Source organism: Staurois parvus, unplaced genomic scaffold (genome assembly GCF_062004578.1).
Source record: "Staurois parvus isolate SC_StPar_1 unplaced genomic scaffold, SC_StPar_1.0 ptg000338l, whole genome shotgun sequence".
In the NCBI taxonomy this organism is placed as follows: domain Eukaryota; kingdom Metazoa; phylum Chordata; class Amphibia; order Anura; family Ranidae; genus Staurois; species Staurois parvus.
In genome coordinates this window covers 916,249-935,019 of record NW_028318134.1, presented here as the reverse complement: position 1 = coordinate 935,019, position 18,771 = coordinate 916,249, and positions in this window count along the sequence as shown.

Sequence of the window (18,771 nt, the reverse complement as noted above, 5' to 3'; positions counted from 1 at the left end):
TCATTTTTTTCTGGCAAAGCAAGAATTACAGAATTCCTGGTGACCACTTGAAGACTGGCACAACAAACCCCTTTCCTGTCCAGGTCATTGTTCGGTGCTGTGATTGGGGTGGGGGGTCGTTGGCCAGATATCAACATGACCATAAGTAGTCAAGGATGTCATGGGGGTACTATGTTACAGTGGGCTTCCAAATTCTGATAACACCCCCACAGTCACTGGGCCAGGGTAATGGGGAAGATGCCCTTGTCCTCATCAACATGGTGACAAGGTGTTGTGGGTTACCCCCCCCCCCCCATGTTGAGGGCATCATGTGGCCAGGTATAGTCCAGGACTTATGGTGTTCTAATTCTTCCCTTTCTATTCCTGGCCTGCTGAACCACATGTTCAGAAAAGGAGCTGTTGTGGATTTTTTTTTTTTTGGGGGAGGGACGGGGACTCATGTTTTTTGTTTTTTTGCATTTTGGTTTCCCCTTAAAATCCATACCAAACCTGAGGGGTCTGGAAAAGAATTTTAGAACCCCCCTTTTTTTTTTAAAGTCCCCCTTTAAATTCATACCAAACCTGAAGGACCTGGTAGGAATTAAGGATGGAACACCCATTTTTCTGTGAGGATTCCCCATTAAGATCTATATGAGACCTTGAGATGAGGTGAGAGATGAATGAAAGTGTTTACAAACAGAAGGAAATGGCTGGGAGCCGTCCTTTAGCTGACAATTTAAACATTTTTTCTTTTGTAAATGTCAGTGTTGCTATTGTGGGTCTCGTTGTACACATCACACAGATACATCACTTCAAAGGGAGGGTCAGGAAATCCCCAATGCTTCACTTGAACATTATTTATTTTCTGCTCCCAGACAAACTTTTTTTTTTGTTCTTTTTTTTTTCTTTTTGCTTCAGTACATTTCCTCATCGAAGAGTGCCCAGTCCCCACCCTCCATACCATCTGTTCGACGATCCCTTGTCTATTAGCCTGGAAAATGGACATAACTGTGTTTTAACATTCGGTTCCAATCGACTTCAATGAGGTTCAGATTCTGCATGCACCAAGATATTAGAAATATTTGGCAAACCTGCCCTGAACCAGACCCAGATACATTTGGTTCATCAATCATTCTAATCATAATGGCCAGAAGAGAAGCACAGACCATGAACATTACAGTTCTTCCTCACATTGGTGGTGAGCAAAGTGCCCATTACACGGGTAGTCAGTGTAGTGCTTCCTTACATTGGAATTGAATGTGGTGTCCCCTTACACTGGGGGTCAGTGGAGAAGCACCCACTTAGATTGGTGGTCAGTGAGAGAAGCTCCCCTTTCATTAGTGGTCAGTGGGAGAAGACCCCCATTACATTGTTGGTCATTGGGAGAAGATTCCCCCCCCTCTTGCATTTGTGGTCAGTGCAAGAAAGCCTCCCTTTCATTAGTGGTCAGAAGGCTCCCCCTTATATTGGCTCTCAGTGCGAGAAGGCCCTTGTATCATTAGTGATCAATGGGAGAATGCCTTCATTGCATTAGTGGTCAGTGGGAGAAGACCCGCCCTTATATTGGTGGTCTTTGGGGGAAATTTCCCCTTTGATTAGTGGTCAGTGGGACAAGACCCCCTTTCCTTAGTGGTTAGTGGGAAAATACTCCCCCTTATATTGGTGGTCATTGGGAAAAGGTTCCCCTTTCATTAGTGATCAGTTGGAGAAGACCCCCTTTTATTAGTAGTCGGTGGGAGAAGGCCCCCCTTTACATTGGTGTGAGAAGGCTCCCCCTTACATTGGTTCTCAGTGCGAGAAGGCCCCTCTGTCATTAGTAGTCAATGGGATGCTCCCTTTCATTAGTGGTCAGTGGGAGAAGACCCCCTTTCATTAGTGGTCAGTGGGAGAGGGCTCCTCCCTGCAATGGTGGTAAGTGTGGGAAGGCTCCCCTTTACATTATTGGTCAGTGAGAGAAGGCCCTTTTTATTAGTGGTCAGTGGGAGAAGACCCCCCCCCCCTTTACATTGGTAGTCATTGAGAGAAGGCCACTTTAATTGGTGGTCAGTGAGAGAAGACTCCCCCTTGCATTGGTGGTCAGTGTAAGAAAAAAACCCTTTCATTAGTGGTCAGTGGTAGAAGCCTCCCTCTTATATTGGTGCTCAGTACGAGAAGGTCCCCCTATCATTAGTGGTCAATGGGAGAAAAACTCCCCTTCATTAGCGGTCAGTGGGAGAAGGCTTCCTCTTTCATTAATGGTCAGTGGCAGAAGACTCCCGTTCATTAGATGACAGTGGGAGAAGGCACCCCTTATATTGGTGATCAGTGAGAAAAGGACCTCTTTCATTAGTGTTCACTGGGAGGAGGCTCCCCTTACATTAGTGGTCAGTGGGAGGAGGCCCCTTTCACTAATGGTCAGTTAAAGAAGACTCACTCATACATTGGTGGTTAGATGGAGAAGAATGTTTGACTGGTGGTCAGTAAAAGAAGGCCCCCTCTTTTATTGGTGGTTAGTAGGAGAAGGCCCCCTCTTTCATTGGTGGTCAGTAGGAGAAGGCATCCTCTTTCATTGGTGGTCAGTAGGAGAAGGCCCCCTATGTCATTGGTGGTTAGTAGGAGAAGGCCCCCTCTTTCATTGGTGGTCAGTAGGAGAAGGCCCCCTCTTTCATTGGTGGTCAGTAGGAGAAGGCACCCTCTTTCATTGGTGGTCAGTAGGAGAAGGCCCCCTATGTCATTGGTGGTTAGTAGGAGAAGGTACCCTCTTTCATTGGTGGTCTGTAGGAGAAGGCACCCTCTTTCATTGGTGGTCTGTAGGAGAAGGCCCCCTCTTTCATTGGTGGTCAGTAGGAAAAGGCCCCCTCTTTCATTGGTGGTCAGTAGGAAAAGGCCCCCTCTTTCATTGGTGGTCAGTAGGAGAAGGCCCCCTCTTTCATTGGTGGTCAGTAGGAGAAGGCTCCCTCTTTCATTGGTGGTCAGTAGGAGAAGGCTCCCTCTTTCATTGGTGGTCAGTGGGAGAAGACATTCTATATCCTAATGGTCATTGGAAAGAATTCCACTTACATATGCGGTCACTATGAACAATACCCCCTTACAGAGAGCTGAAAAGATTGGTATCAGTAGGAACATATCTGAGGGGCAGAAATTGCTGACTGCTCAAGGAACCACTACCAACCTCTGGAGAAACCCTACACATCCACAGAACCTCGGTTGAAAATGGCTACACTAGACAAGATTCAAATTCTAATTTTGTGATATATAGGTGACTATCAAGGTGTTCATTCAGAAGTACAAAGTGTAAAAAGTCTTACCTTACTGACCCGGGCCAAGTCTATGGCATTGTAAATTGCATCTGAGATGAAGTCATCGGAAGTCTGCACATAGAAAGCAGCAATGCCACATATAATCCTTCAATCGAAATAATATAACCGTCCTGCCGGTGGGTTTGACTTCTCCTTGGTTTTCCCCTTCTCAGTTTCTCGTACGAGGAAGTTCACCCGGGTGGACGGGTTCTTCTGCTATTTCCCCCAAGGTCTGATGTGTAGCCCTACAACATTCCTAACGCTTCACAGACTTTAAAAATAGCACACTGCCAAGTGCATAAAATATCGCAGCAATACTGTTCCTGGTCGCCGAATATGTTTTTGTGGGTTGATGTTTAATAAAAATCTGGAAGCATAAAATACAAAATAAAATAAATACATTGATTTTGTTTAAATAACTAGCAGTGTAAACTGAAACAGACACGGAACCAGCCTCTTGCATTCCCTTGTACAGCAGAGCTCAGACTAGAAGAGGGAGAAGCAGCACAAGGAGCCAATCAGTTGAGAGAGCAGAGAGCCGGAGGGAAGAGTTCATCAGTGTGCTGCCTGTCCTTTCCTGTCTGGTCACAGGCTCAGGGAGGAACGCGACCTGCAGGTGTTACTCAAAGTGTTTTTTCACCTTTACAAAGAAAATGCTAAGGGGAACTAATACCAGACACGCTCCCCACCGGCCTGGTCCCCACTATACTTACCTCTGGAGATGCTGAGCTGTCAGCACCCCAGCAGTCAGAGCTGGATGTCACCTATCTGACCCGGGGGTGCAATAAAAAAAAGTCTGGGGGCCATAATGTCAACACTGTGTGAGTCACTGACAGTCTGTCACACAGCATCACAACCTGGGAAACAGTAATATGTATTAGGCTGTCATTAGATTAACATTATTAAACAGAAACTGTGCCCCTTTATATCAGGTGTCCCCCATCAGAGTCCCCCCTTTACATTTGGGTCCTCATCAGTGTGCCCCCTTACATCAGGGTCCCCACTAGAGTTCCCCTTAGATCAGAGTCCCCATCAGAGTCCCCTTACATTGGGTGTCCCCATCAGAGTGTCCCCTTACATCAGGTGTCCCCATCAGAGTCCCTCTAACATCAGGTGCCCCCATCAGAGTTCCTCTAACATCAGGTGCCCCCATCAGAGTCCCCCTTACATTAGATGTCCCCATCAGAGTCCCTCTAACATCAGGTGCCCCCACCAGAGTCCCCCTTACATTAGGTGTTCCCATCAGAGTCCCCCTTACATCAGGTGTCCCCATCAGGGTCGCCCCTTAGATCAGGTGTCCCCATCAGAGTCCCCCTTTACATTTGGGTCCTCATGAGTGCATCCCCTTACATCAGAGTTCCCCTTAGATCAGGGTCCCCATCCGAGCCACCTTACATCGGGTGTCCCCATCAGAGTGTCCCCTTACATCAGGTGTCCCCATCAGAGTCCCTCTTACATTGGGTGTCCCAATCAGAGTGCCCCCTTACATCTGGTGTTCCCATCAGAGTCCCCCTTACATCAGGTGTCCCCATCAGGGTCCCCCCTTACATCAGCTGTCCCTATCACAGCCCCCCTAACATCAGGTGTCCCCATCAGAGTCCCCCTCTGACATCAGGTGTCCCCATCAAAGTCCTTCTTTACATTTGGGTCCTCATCAGTGCACCCCCCTAGATCAGGTATCTCCATCATAGTGCTCGTCTATATCAATTGCCCCCATAAGACTGACTTATGGCTCAGTGAATGTACTCACAGAAACCTGGGGGGGAGCTCAACTAAAATCTGGGGGGGTGGCACAGCCCACTCCAGCACCCCCTAGATCTGGCCCTGCCAGTAGTCTGGGCATTTGAAATCCCTGCTCTTCTCCACGCAACACTTCTGGTATGGGTAGATCGATTCTGATTGGCTGGCACCGTCACAGTGAATCTAACCCTGTAACCGCAGCAGAGAAAAAAAAAGTCAGGTCTCCTGCTCTGCTAGGCAGGGTTGTGCTGTGTGGCACAGCTCTGTCAATCTCAGGACTGCCTGGACAAAGATACCAAGAGCTCCCATACATGTATTTAATTGGGATATTTAGCTGTTTTCTTGGAGTCCTGCTGTAAAGGAAAGAAGAATTAGGTGGCTGCCTCCTGCTGAGCAAGGCTGCTGTTAGAAACCACAGGGGCCCCATACAGCAAACCCGATAGGGCACCTCCAACAACAACAAAAAAAAAAAATGCTTCAGTTATGAATGAACACAGTGAATGATTGTTACTGACCACTCATTGAGTTCGTTCAGGAAAGGAAGGGGCTGGTAAATGTGACATAAATAGCGGACACCCCCCCCCCCCCCACTCTCCATCCTGAAGGATCCTATTGTGTGCTCGCAGATGTTGGTGGGAAGGAGAGGCAACTCTGGAGGAGCTGTAGAGATCCACAGCTCAGGTGGGAGAATCTGTCCACAGGACAACTATTAGTCGTCACTCCACAAATCTGGCCTTTATGGAAGAGTGACGAGAAGAAAGCCATTGTTGGAGGAAAGCCATAAGAAGTCCCATGTGCAGTTTGTGAGAAGCCATGTGGGGGACACAGCAAACATGTGGAAGAAGGGGCTCTGGTCAGAGGAGACCAAAATGGAACTTTTTGGCCTAAAACCAAAACACTATGTGTGGGGGAAAACTAACACTGCACATTCCCCTGAACACACCATCCCCACCGTGAAACATGGTGGTGGCAGCATAATTTGGTGGGGATGCTTCAGCAGGGACAGGGAAGCTGGTCAGAGTTGATGGGAAGATGGATGGAGCCAAATACAGGGCAATCTTAGAAGAAGACCTGTTAGAGTCTGCAAAAGACTTGAGACCGGGGCGGAGGTTCCCCTTCCAGCAGGACAACGACCCGAAACATCCAGCCAGAGCTACAATGGAATGGTTCAGATCAAAGCATCTTCATGTGTTAGAATGGCCCAGTCACAGTCCAGACCCAAATCCAATGGAGAATCTGTGGCCAGACCTGAAAATTGCTATTCCCAGACGCTCTCCATCCAATCTGACAGAGCTTGAGGGATTCTGCAAAGAAGAATGGGCAGATATGTCTCTCTCCAGATGTGCAAAGAGACATCCCCAAAAAGATTTGCAGCTGGAATTGCAGACAAAGGGGGTCCTACAAAGTACTGACTCCGGAGGGCTGAATACAAATGCCGCCACACTTGTCACAGATTTATTGGTCACAAATGTTGAAAACCATTTCTCATTTTCCTTCCACTTCATAATTATGTGCCACTTTGTGTCGGTCCATCACATCAAATCCCAATAAGTACATTGTAACATGACAACCTGGGGGACAATTCGGGGGGGGGGAATACATTGTAACATGACAACCTGGGGGACAATTCGGGGGGGGGGAATACATTGTAACATGACAACATGGGGGACAATTCAGGGGGGGGGGGAATACATTGTAACATGACAACATGGGGGACAATTCAGGGGGGGGGGAATACATTGTAACATGACAACATGGGGGATATTTTGGGGGGGGGGAAATTGTAACATGACAACATGGGGGACATTTCGGGGGGGGGGGGGGGAATACATTGTGACATGACAGCATGGGGGACATTTCGGGGGGGAGGGGAATACATTGTAACAAGACAACATGGGGGACATTTTGGGGGGGGGAATACATTGTAACATGACAACATGGGGGACATTTCAGGGGGGGATGGGAATACATTGTAACATGACAACATGGGGGACATTTCAAGGGGTGTGAAGACTTTTTCAAGTCTCTGTAAATACTTATTGACACACTTGCTCCCAGTCACTCCTAGGAATTTTTGTAGCAAAATGTTTGTGTGTAAATGTGTCAATCATTTGCATCAGCTCAACAAACCCCTTACAATAATTTGCTTAGTACATTTATTTCCTAGGATCATCAGCACCATCTAGTGGCAATAATGCAATAGTTCAATAAAAGTAAGGCTGCTCTCGACTGATCTGCTTTCTTTCAGTTCTTCAGTTAAAAAAGCAGAAGAGAACTGCATCCCTTTAAGGCCTCATGCACACAGGGCATTGTTGCAACCACCTTTAGGGGCGTTAGGTTTCCAATCAGCCCTCCATGTTATCCTATGTCTCTGTGCACACATAGACTTTTAGAAGCTTTTAGTAGCAGTAGCGTTTACCAGCAGAAAACTAACCCCCAGGGCCAGTGCATCCAGGAGCAGAAACATTTTGGCAGAAAAAACGCTTGACGCTAGGCGCGTTAGGCACTTGAGCGTTAATTAATTTCAATGGCCAGAATAAATTCATATTCTGGCCCATGTACTGAATTAATGCCAAAGAGATTGACTCCTGTAAATGCACCAAAATGCTTGTAAAAGCGTCACACTTTGACAGGCGTCAGGTGTTTTTTCTGCCAAAATGTTGCTGCCAGGAGGAAGAGAATTTTTTGTTTAAAACGTCCTGTGTGCATGAGGCCTAATTCCTATGTAGCTCTTCACACTGATCCATTCCACTTCAACTATGGATTAAAAAAATCCTGCTTGCTGCATTTTTGGTCCAATAAAAAAAACAAAACAAATACCCGGCCTCATGTGGGGAGTGTATGCAGGCAGTTCCTAGAGGATGAAGGAATTGATACCATTGAATGGCCCCCACGCTCGCATGACCTAAATCCAATAGAACACCTCTGGGATGTCATGTTTCGGTCCAATCGACGCCGCCAGGTTGCACCTCAGACTGTCCAGGAGCTCAGTGATGGTCTGGGGAGGCATATCCATGGAGAGACGCACAGACATCTACAGGCTAGTCAATGGCACCCTGACTGCCATTAGGTATCAGGATGGAATCCTTGGACCTATTGTCAGACCCTACGCTGGTGCAGTGGGTCCTGGGTTCCTCCTGGTGCAGTGGGTCCTGGGTTCCTCCTGGTGCAGTGGGTCCTTGGTTCCTCCTGGTGCAGTGGGTCCTGGGTTCCTCCTGGTGCAGCGGGTCCTGGGTTCCTTCTGGTGCGGTGGGTCCTGGGTTCCTCCTGGTGCAGCGGGTCCTGGGTTCCTCCTGGTGCAGCGGGTCCTGGGTTCCTCTTGGTGCAGCGGTTCCTTGGTTCCTCCTGGTGCAGTGGGTCCTGTGTTCCTCCTGGTGCAGTGGGTCCTGGGTTCCCCCTGCTGCAGTGAGTCCTGGGTTCCTCCTGGTGCAGTGGGTCCTGGGTTCCTCTTGGTGCAGTGGGTCCTGGATTCCTCCTGGTGCAGTGGGTCCCTGGTTCCCCCTGGTGCAGTGGGTCTTGGGTTCCTCCTGGTGCAGTGGGTCCTGGGTTCCTCCTGGTGCAGTGAGTCCTGGGTTCCTCCTGGTGCAGTGGGTCTTGGGTTCCTCCTGGTGCAGTGGGTCCTGGGTTCCTCCTGGTGCGGTGGGTCCTGGGTTCCTCCTGGTGCACGACAATGCCCGGCCTCATGTGGCAAGAGTATGCAGGCAGTTCCTGGAGGATGAAGGAATTGATACCATTGAATGGCCCCCACGCTCACCTGACCTAAATCCATCAGAACACCTCTGGGATGTCATGTTTCGGTCCATCAGGTTGCACCTCAGACTGTCCAGGAGCTCAGTGATGTCCTGGTCCAGATCTGGGAGGAAATCCCCAAGACACCATCCATTGTTTCATTAGGGGCCTCCCCCGACGTTGTCAGGCATGCATACAAGCACGTGGGGGCCACACAGACTACTGAGGACCATTCTGAGTTGCTGCAATGACATTTCAGCACAATGGACTCGCCTGCTGCATCATTTTATCACTTTGATTTTCGGGGTGTCTTTGAATTCAGTCCTCTGTAGGTTGATCATTTCCATAAAAGGATGGGGCGTCCTTACATTCCTCACCCATCCCCCGTCCATGTCAGTATAGAGATCCAGCAGGAGATTCCTCCCCATTGAGATCTGATGGGTTTTCAAAGTGTTCCTTTCATTTTTTGGAGCAATGTATATTTATACAGGGGAGCCACCTAGTGGCCAACTAGGAAAGTGCACTACCACCCCCCAATAAACGTGTATGTATGCGTATTTGTAGCACCCCGTGTGTCTTGTATTCTTATAACTGTAATCAGCTTGTTTATGCAGCATTCCTGTTTAGTAAAGCACATTAATATACTGCTGGGTTGTTTCCTTGGCTTTACTGCACAAATTGAGAAAACAGCATAAATTGGCTTTACTCAAAAGCTAAAAGAAAAACATTTTGGCTTTAGACAAACTTTAATACTCTTAGATTTGGCACTAGGGATGGGTTGTATATTCAAGCTGAATATAAATTCAACTTGATCATTGGCTGTTCATGTGTTCACCAAACAAACGAACATATGGGGTGTTCAGCAGGATGTTCGCACCCCACAATGCAATGTGCTCTGGCAGCGCATTGTGATTGGCCAAAGCATTGCACCTGACCTGTGTTCAATCACAGCTTGAGTACACAGGAAGAGCCATGATTGGCCAAAGTCCTGGTGACTTTGACCAATCATGGCTCAGGGACTATGTCCCCACCCCCACACTATATAAGGCTATAATACAGCAGCCTTGTGCACTGTTATAGGAGCAGCCTTGTGCACTGTTATAGGTGCAGCCTTGTGCACTGTTATAGGAGCAGCCTTGTGCACTGTTATAGGAGCAGTCTTGTGCACTGTTATTGGAGCAGTCTTGTGCACTGTTATAGGAGCAGCCTTGTGCACTGTTATTGGAGTAGTCTTGTGCACTGTTATAGGAGCAGCCTTGTGCACTGTTATAGGAGCAGCCTTGTGCACTTTTATAGGAGCAGCCTTGTGCACTGTTATAGGAGCAGGCTTGTGCACTGTTATAGGTGCAGCCTTGTGCACTGTTATAGGAGCAGCCTTGTGCACTGTTATAGGAGCAGCCTTGTGCACTGTTATAGGAGCAGCCTTGTGCAGTGTTATAGGAGCAGCCTTGTGCACTGTTATAGGAGCAGACTTGTGCACTTTTATAGGAGCAGCCTTGTGCACTGTTATAGGAGCAGGCTTGTGCACTGTTATAGGAGCAGCCTTGTGCATTGTTATAGGAGCAGTCTTGTGCACTGTTATAGGAGCAGCCTTGTGCACTGTTATTGGAGTAGTCTTGTGCACTGTTATAGGAGCAGCCTTGTGCACTTTTATAGGAGCAGCCTTGTGCAGTGTTAGAGGAGCAGCCTTGTGCACTGTTATAGGAGCAGCCTTGTGCACTGTTATAGGAGCAGCCTTGTGCACTGTTATAGGAGCAGCCTTGTGCACTGTTATAGGAGCAGCCTTGTGCAGTGTTAGAGGAGCAGCCTTGTGCACTGTTATAGGAGCAGCCTTGTGCACTGTTATAGGAGCAGCCTTGTGCACTGTTATAGGAGCAGCCTTGTGCACTGTTATAGGAGCAGCCTTGTGCACTGTTATAGGAGCAGCCTTGTGCACTGTTATAGGAGCAGCCTTGTGCACTGTTATAGGAGCAATAAAAAAAAAACAGTTTATAGCGCACCAAGCACAAACATATTGCACCCAAGCACCAAAATCCCATCCCACACAGAAAAATAAAGTGATATAAATCCCCTCTAAAATCCCCATCATGTCCGAAAGGACAAGAAGGAGAGGCAGATGCTCACAGGCAGCTAAGAGAGGGCAAGCAGCCTGTGTCCACAGTGAAATGTTGCGGTCCATGAACATAGTGTAACCTCTGCAGGCAGGGCACACTTGTCCTTTTTTTTCCTGTGCTGGCCGTATTATTGAGCCACAACATGCAGAAGAGGTGGTGGAGTGGATAAATCAGCCATCCTCATCCTCTGTCACCCAGGCTCATACTATTTTGCCTTCCACCGCAGTTGAAAACACGGCCTATTCCTCCGGCTCCTTGTCCACCACAGCTGCTCCTTCCGTAGCCCCACCATCATGCAGGAAGGAGTCACCAGAATTATTTGATTAAGTATCAGTTACATGCTTCTGGAGGCTGTGCAGCAATTTGAATGCTGCAATGTTGGTTCCCAGGATGAGGAAAGGAGTGATGTGAGCCTAGAGACAAGGGCTGCCAGGGAGGGAAAAGAAATTGGCAGTCATGTTCCCCCAGCCGGAGCACACTGCTAAGTTGGCTCCAATGACGAGGAGGAAGGGGATGATGAGGTCACTGGCTGTACTTGGGTGCCTGAGAGAATAGAGGAGGAAAGTGAGGAGGAGGCACAACTCCAATGAAGCTTGATGTCCTCCAGGGACAGGCGTAAGGGCAGCCAACCGATGGCATCACACGACATAGCTCCACAGGTGTAGGGCGCTGGTAACTCCCGGCAGACTTCCAAAATTCTCTGATGTGGGCTTTTTTCAACACATGTGTAGCATTGCTGTTTACAGTCTCTGTCTGAAGCAGATCAAGCGTGGCCAAAACACCAGCTGCTTGGGCACTATATGCTTGACAAGACATATGACGAGCTGCCATGCAACCCATTGGCAACAGCACCTGAAAGATCCACATCTGAAAAAAGTGCAGACTTCTTCTTGCTCCTCATCTGGGATCTTTACTTCTACTGTAAAATGTCAGGTCTTCTCAACAGCCTCCACTGAGAGGAGTGATGGTACAGCAGTGGGTACCACAGGTCCTGGCACCCCATCTGATAGCAGTACACCACCTGTTGATTTCAGCAGGCAGATTTCGCTACCCCTTTTGCTGAACCATAGAAAAATACAGTCCCACCCATCCATATTCTTAGCGTCTAAGTGCTAGCCTGCCCAAATTGCTAGCGTTACCACTGCTGCCTTTCTGTCTGGTGGACTTTGCCCCTTTCTGCGAATTTGCAGAATGTGCTGTACCACAGTGGCAGGTTCCGAAAAGAAGCTAGCGGTGATTCTGCTACATCTGTCTCCTCCACCCCCTCCTCCTACTCTGCCTCTATGGCCTCTTCTGCTGCAATGTCCTCTGAACCAGCAGTGCTCTGTAAGCGTTCAAGGGACTACGCAAGCAGTCAGGCTAAAAGATGCCATGTGGTGCTTCAGCTGGTCTGTCTAGGAGACAGGAGCCACACCAGGCCAAAGATTCTGTCATCTCTGAAGGAGCAGACTCAGAGGTGGTTGACGGCATGGCAGCTTGACCAGGAATAGTTGTATGCAACAATGGCACCAACCTTCTCTCCGCCCTCTGACAGGGACACTTGACACACGTTCCATGCTTGGTATACATCCTGAATTTGGTGGTGCAGCATTTCTTGAATAGGTACCCAGGCTTTCAAGATCTTTTGAGACAGGCCAGAAAAGTCTGTGGCCATTTCCGGTGGTCATACACGGCCAGAGTTCGGCTGGCTGAAATTCAACGGGAATTCAACCTGCCCACCAACTGACTCATTTGTGACATGCCCACTCGGTGGAACTCAACGTTGGCACCTTGAGGACGCCGTGAAAAAAAATTTTGTTTAACACCTTTTTCTAGACAATGGGAGGTTACCATTTCCTGGACAACGTGTTTCTGAGGCTTCGTTCTGTCAAGGAAAGAGCGGTGAAAAAGGCGGCCGGCCGACTAATGCCTTTAAACAGTTCTTTAGTCCTCAGTGTGCAGGTCTGTTATGTTTAAGCACCCATCGGCAGCATCTGCATCATATGGTGCAGGATTATCTAGAGGCAAGAGCAGACTTGGAGACCTTTCCAACTGAGCATCCACTGGGTTACTGGGTCTTCACAATGGATCATTGTCCAGAACCTGCTCAATATACCATCGAGTTACTGGCCTTTCCTAGACCCAGTGAGCTTTCCGAACAGACATTCAGTGCTGCTGGAGGTTTTGTGATGGATAAAAAAGTGCTTCTGTCCATTGACGCCATTGACCAGCTGACATTTATCAAAATGAATCAGTCCTGGATCAACAGCAACTATCTTGCCCCTGATGCTGATATAACTGATTAAATTTGTTAGGGATCTGGGATCCCTTGAAGACTGCCTATGCTGCCTAACCTATTCCTGAATCCTGATTTTGCTAGCTTCCAACAATTGTTTTGGTTTAGGGCACCACCAACACCCAAGGCCCAAAGTCCAATTTTCCAGCACCTGTTTCACAGATTTTCAATTTTCTTTTTTACCATTTTTCTGTAATTGTTAACATTTTTTAACTGCAGGACCCATTCCTGTGCCCAGCAAGAGTAACTGTGAGAAATTACAGTGTTCAGGCTCCACAAACACCCAAGCAAGGGCGGACTGACAACTCATGGGGCCCCCGGGCAATAGGGGATCAAGGGGCCCCCGTGTCCTTGCCCACACTCAAAGCACACCCAAAAAAGCCTTTAAAAGGTACCAGGGGAATTTTATGGGGCCACCTACTGACCCCGGGCCCTCGGGCAGTGCCCGAGTGCTTGAATTGTCAGTCCGCCCCTGCACCCAAGGCCCAGTTGTTCTGCACCTGTATGACAGGAGCATATAATTAGAATTTTTAGAGTCCAATTCTGCATTCATCAAGAATAACTCTGAAGGGTTACGGTGTGAAGGCACCGCCAACTGTTCGCCCACCAAACACCCCACAATGCACTGCGCTCTCACAGTGCACAGTATCCACCCTACGCTATATAAAACAGAGGGGAGAATAATCTCCCTGAAAAAAACAAAACAATTAAATAAAGAACAATAATTAAAAAAAATAATATAAGCAAAAAATACATTAATAAAACAAATCGGCTATAGATTTGGGGGGGGGGGGGACTCCACACTGTTATAAACATGTTTTTTTAAAACAAATGTCTGCTATGTGCAATTGATAGCCCCTGCGTGGGCGTGTTTTGTTGTTCCTGTCTTAAACTGTTTATAAATTAACAAAAATATTGAAATACAAAATAAAAATGTCAGTCCTGCTGCAGCAGGTTCTATACATTGTACAGATGTGCAACTTTGCAGGTAGTTTAAGGGGACTCACCCAGGCATGATATTGAAAGGAATTTTTCACTTTTTTTTTTTTTTTTACTTTAAGCAATGAAAAATGACTGCCGCTTTAAAAACGGTACTCTGAAAATATTTTTTTCAGATTCAAGTCCCTGAGGGCAGTACCCGAGTCCCCTTACCACTTTTATGGCCAATACCTTGCATATAAGCCTTCAAAATGGACATTTTTTAATTTCAAAGTTTGAGTCCCATAGACTTGCATTAAGTTCGATGTTCGCCACGAACTTTTGGTCCATTCGAATGTTCTACCATGAACCGAACCGGGGGGTGTTTGGCCCATCACTATTTGGCAGTTTGTTGAGATGCAGGGAAAATGTACTTAAAGCAGAAATGTTTTCAAACTACTCCAAGCATACTGTAGATCAGGGGTGGGCAACTGTGGCCCTCCAGCTGTTGTAGAACTACAAGTCCCACGAGGCATTGCAAAACTGACAGTTACAAGCATGACTCCCAAAGGCAGAGGCATGATGGGACTTGTAGTTCACCAACAGCTGGAGGGCTACAGTTGCCCACCCCTGCTGTAGATGGTTGATTTTAGCATAGCTGTGATCTCGAACAGTCCCTTATTTTAAAACATGGCAAGATCACAACCTTCTTCACCATGGAGCAAATTTCGAGCCTTCTAAAACATGGAAGCATAGCGCTACCCTCGTGAGGGCCGCTGTTTTATGGGAACCCCTAAGCTCTGCACAGCCAGGCAACAGGTATATTTCACACAGACTAACATTCAAGAGACAGTAACCAGTCCCTGGGCTTGGTTTTGTTATTTTATTACAGGAAACAACTTGCATAGGGATTATGGGATGCCCAGTTGGCTTGAATCAATGAAGGAGGACAAATTCCTTCCTATGTACAAAGACAGATACTGGACTGTTCTTTTCCTGAGAGCTGCCAGTCACTGGGGATCAGTAGCAACAGCCCTTAATGGTTGAGCAACTAGCAGCCCCTCAAAAATCAGCTTAGCTTCTTGTAACTACATGCAGAGTTATCTTTTCTCTCTCCTGTAGATCTGCTCCCAGCTCCACAGCCGGCAGACACTACCAGCCCCCCTGGCTGCTCTGAAGATCTCCCAGCGCAAGGATTAAGGAATGAGCCCAGTGCTGTCCTTTGAAAGCTTGCTACATGTGTGTCTGTCCCCTTGTGATTCTAATGGTGTGCTGATGCACTCACTCTGTCCTCTTTGCTGTCCATTCATGCTGCACTGTTGAATCTATCCTCCTGAGACAGCCTGAGCACAGCCTGGAGGCTGCCCCCCCCCCCCCGATCTAGGGGACCCCTCCCAGGCACCGACAGTCTCCTCAGCCCTCCATCTTCCACCCAACTCTTCTGTCAGCCTGACTCTTCCACATTTATGGGCCAGTTCACCAGTCTACCAGAACCTCCAAACTTGGGATTTGCCAGACTCCTATAAACATGCTTATTAGGTCCCTGCCTCTTCCTGCTTACCAACTTCTGGAAGTTTCTATGGTCCTCCAGAGTCAGGAGGAGGCGATAGAGCCACAACCTGTTAAGTCATCCGGCTGACCTACAACAGCCAGACCTCAATCTCTCACACAGCTACCATAAGTCATACACAATGATTTTCCCTATAATACACTACACTAGTCTAGTAGCACATTAGAGGGTGCTACAGAAGCAATCTCTGAAATCCAGAAACCGGTCATTCATGTTTCCTCACCAATCAGCACACACAGGAAGGTGATGGAGCAATAACACCGACATCACACAAAGGTTTTTCAGCTCTCTTCATCTCCAAGCTTCCATTCAGGAAACAATGAAGAATAAAACTGAAAGAGTCTTAAAGTATAGCAGACAGCAAAACTCCTTTTTTCTAAGTTTGGATAGAGTGGAGAGGGATTAGAACCCCCGTCAGGTTTGTGTCCCCCTCTCACCATCTCTATCTTGGTGACTATTATCAGTGAAAGTGAAACAAAGTACCAAATTTTGAATTGTCATCAGAACAGGAATATAGGGACAATAGTTCTGGTGACCTTGGTGACTACCAGGGATTCCCTCACTCTGCAGGGATTTCCTCTCTCTTCCTGTTGTGGCTATAGAACAGGAAGTGAAGGAAAATCTCCCTACTGGGACACATGTGGCAACAAAAAAAAAAACTCCCTTACTCTATTCAAAATAGTGTGAGCAGAATCGTTGTTACATTCGTACAATCGTTGAGTATTCAGAGCCCCAAATTTATTACTGTGAAATTTCCTGAATGCAGTTCCCCTTTTCTTCAAGATGGAGATAGTAGAGTCCCTGTGATCCTGAGTTTCCAACATAGAACACTGAATGCTGGGAAATATAGTCCGGGCAAGGAATGGTGCCATTGAAGTTGCTGACAAAGAAAGTACAAGCCCCAATACACCTGGAGGCAGGAGGAGTCCAAAGGGGGGGGGGGGGTATAAAAGTGTTGCACTACTCCCTTTAAGAGTTGCTGAGTTTTGGGTAACTCTAAGCTCTACATAGCCAGGCAACATGCAGTTTTCCACACTTGTACACTTGGAGTTAGTAAACAGTCCTTGAGCTTGGTTTTGTTGTTTTTATTAAGGGTTAACAACTTGGAAGGGATTTAGGGGTATATGCAGGGGCGGACTGACAATTCATGGGGCCCCTGGGCAATAGGGGATCATGGGGCCCCTGTGTCCTTGCCCAAACTCAAAAAAGTCTATGAAAAAGGTACCAGGGGCATCTCATGGGGCCCTGTACTGACCCCGGGCCCTCGGGCAGTGCCCGAGTTTCCAAATGGTCAGTCCGCCCCTGGGTATATGGGATGCCTAAGGCACACTTAAATTTGAGGAAAACTTCTAAGCAACTACGTACAAAAAATGCGGATAGCAACAGTCTCTTCTTAAAGAGCACTAAAGGCTCTGTGGTACACCTCAACAGACCCCAGATGAATCCTCCTCTTCACCCAGCTGTCTGGGGGTATCCATGAGCAAGGGGGCCCATGAGCTGCCAATTTAACAGTCGCAGATGATGAGCTAGTTGGGTATTACACCTGACCACCCTCTCCCCTTATCAGGCCCAGGGGGTGTAGGAGAACTCACACTGTCCTCTCCTGTTAGCTTAGTGGGTTGGTGGTTGCCTTCAGGCCTTACACTGGGCTGGCTCCTTCCCTGCTGCACAGACTGTCCTCCCTCTGGAGATACTGAGGCAATGGAGGTCCTCCTCTCCAGCATCCTGCCTGTAGGTAGGCTCCCCTCTCTGGGGTCCCCTCCCAAGCTCCACACTCCAGCCCTCCCCAATCCATCTTCCACCTGACACTGACTATTGTTCCACAGGCTCTGCCACATTTAAGGGTTGGATAATTCATATTGTTCCAATTTATTTCAGATTCGAAAATTCATTAGTATTGTGATTCAGAAATTTGAAAATTCATTAGTATTGTGATTCAGAAATTCAGATACATCCGAATCTCCGAATAACAAAAATTTTGTCTGAATTTAGATTCTTAACCACTTCCGGATCGGCCGTTGTATATAAACGGCCGGACGGTGGCACTGCAGGGTCGGGTGCCCGTTTATAAACGGCCTCCCTGCACCCTGCTTGTGCGCGCTCCCTGGGAGCGCGCAGCACCGCGATCCGGTGCCCGCTGTGTCCTCCGGACACAGTGAAACACCGATAGTCGGACGGGACCTCTGTACGAGGTCCCAATCATGTGATCACTGATTGGCCAATCAGTGATCACATGCAAAGTAGTAAGCAAGATGTCACTTCTGACATCATTGCTTACTACGTGTGAAATCTGTGAATGATCACAGAGGTCACATGGTACAGGGCTATTCACAAAAGCCTTGGACCATGTGACAAGCTGTGACCAATCACAGCTCACTCAGTACTTTTCAATGAGTGCAAGAATGCACACAGAGAGAAAGAGAAACGATTGCTTTTACATCCTATATGGGTGTAAAAGCAATCAGTGTAAAAAAAAAAATAAAAAAAAAAATCTTCATCACCACTCACAAGTAGTACAGCGTCACCATGGTGACACTGTACTGCTAGGGTGACAGCATGTAAAAAAAATAAAAAAAATAATAATATAAAAAAATAAAATAAAAATGTAAAAAAAAATTTTAAAAAAATTATTATTTTTGGTTATAAACTAATTTGGATTTTTTTTTTTTTACTAAAAAGATAACGGAATAAGTTTTAGCTAAGATTTATGATGAACTATTATTTATTTGCAAAATTTTATAAAAAAAACACTTTTTTTCAAAATTTTTGGATATTTCATTTACATAGCAAAAAAAATACAAATCCCAGTGGTGAATAAATACCACCAAAATAAAGCTTTATCTGTCTCAAAATAATGGTAAAAAATTCATATGGGTACAGTGTTGCATGACCGCGCAATTGTCATTCAAAGTGTGATAGCGCTAAAAGCTGAAAATTGCCCTGGTCAGGAAGGGGGGTGAAAGTGTCCGGACTGGAAGTGGTTAATGCAACAAATTGCACGTGCCCAGCTGCTACATTTGTCTGGTGCGCATTCATCCTATTATAATAGATAAGTAGCAGCTGCACTTTGAATTCTGATATCAGTGTATTGATTGATGCCACTAATTCTGGCCCATTTCACATCCAATGGGACTTTTGTGGAGCTCAACTGGGATTGAAATGTGTCAC